Consider the following 1,945-nt stretch of genomic DNA (forward strand, 5'->3'; position numbering starts at 1 on the left):
GTGTCATCCGCGTAACGCAAGTTCGCAATCCGGTATCCACCAATTGTTACACCATCTGTCCAGTCTTCCAAGGTGATGCGCATTATGAGTTTCGTGTACACGTTGAATAAGAGCGGCGATATTATGCACCCCTGGCGTACTCGGGCACTTGGATGGAAATCACCTGATAGGACATCATCTGTGCGAACCGAAGCTGTGCCCTCTTCATAAAGCCGTCTTAATAGGTGCACAAGATGTTTTGGTGTGCCCATATCTAGCAGGGTCTTCCACAATACCGGCCATCTCACCGAGTCGAAAGCTTTGGAGAAATCAACAAAGCAAATGAACATGGGCTTATTAAATTCTCTTGACTTCTCCATGATCTGCCGTAAAATGAGTATTTGTATTTGTGGTATTACTATACATAATCCATATTTAGACGCTTTTGGTAATATTTTTTCTAAGTATGTAAGTGGATCCTGGAATCAGGTTAAGACACAACTGTGAGCTGAGCGTATCTCGTATATATATGTATATATTTATGTTTTATACTACTACAGTAAATGTTTTGTTTATTAATTTCAAGTTGCCAAGTTTTGATTGCTGAACCCCAATCGTTTCGAGTTCTAAGTTAAATTTGTATGTATAGTTAATTATGTAGGGCAGATATGCAATAGACAATTTTACATACAAAATCAAAAAAATACTACTGTAATTTGTCTACACATTACTAGATGGCTTTATAATTTTAAAAATAAAGCAACTGGCAATGGAAAGTCAAAAAAAGAACTGGTAATGGGCCGTATATGTTACATGAACCATTTCTCGTTACATTTCTAACAACTAACATTTTTGACATGTTACAACAAGGACTAATTTATAATACTGACATTAAATTCTTCAACAGTCGGTTGAAATATTGGTGCATTCAAAATGCTTATTTTTCTTTTTTTTTAAATTGTTATTTCATCATCACTTGTTGGAGAACGTCTTCTTTTATTGAAATTGATACAATCCTTTGTAGTCTCTAAAAAATTAAAAATCTAATACAGATACAGCTTCTATAATATATTTTGATAAAGTTTAATTTATATTAAATGTTTGTGCACTTGTGCACTTGGTATTCTATTGTAATTGCACAATCAAATTTATTTACCTGCTAAAGCAGCTAATTTCGCAGTCTGGCATAACTGAGCATTAGTAACTTGGCTTGTATGTAGACATTCTAGTACAACCACTGGCTGAAAATACTTATGTATATCTGTGAAATTTTCGTCCTTCTTCAGTTAAAGTATTTCAAATAGTTGTAAAAAGATTTTTGTAGATTAAAAACTACTCTATCTCTATTTTAGTGACCAGAACAGTTTTTATTAATAGAAACATTGAATAATAATATAAAATCGATCTTAAAAATATGTACATATTAGTTAAGTTAGTGAATAATTAAAAAAAAAAAAAACCACTTTATTACCGGATTGAAGATAAGGTGTAAAAGCTATGCTAACAAAAGACAATACTATAATTTAATAATGTTCAATTATTTGTCAGTCATTTCTCATTCTGTATATTATGGCACATACATTTTGAGACATGAATTTAAATTAAATATTGTTATTGTTAAACAATATTTACTACTATTAGAGAAACTACAGTCTGTGTTAAATTTATCTTGAAGGAGTAATTTTTAAAAACAAATCACTTAACAGCCTTGCTAATTTTCAATTGTTATGAAATAAAATAAATTAAAATGACTTGGTACAATGGCAATTTTAGAACAAAACCAGTCAACTCCTACAGAATGTCTCACCTAGGCCCAACATCAAATACAATGATTAAATTTTGATTAAAATTGCCTTAAGTTTTTGTTGAACTTGAGTTTAGTTTGAGATGTAATTTAAAATAAAAATCAAAAATATATTCAAGTAGTATAAAATAGCTGTTGTATTTATACAGGTGCATTATACAC

The sequence above is a fragment of the Pieris brassicae genome, chromosome W (genome assembly GCF_905147105.1).
Source record: "Pieris brassicae chromosome W, ilPieBrab1.1, whole genome shotgun sequence".
In the NCBI taxonomy this organism is placed as follows: domain Eukaryota; kingdom Metazoa; phylum Arthropoda; class Insecta; order Lepidoptera; family Pieridae; genus Pieris; species Pieris brassicae.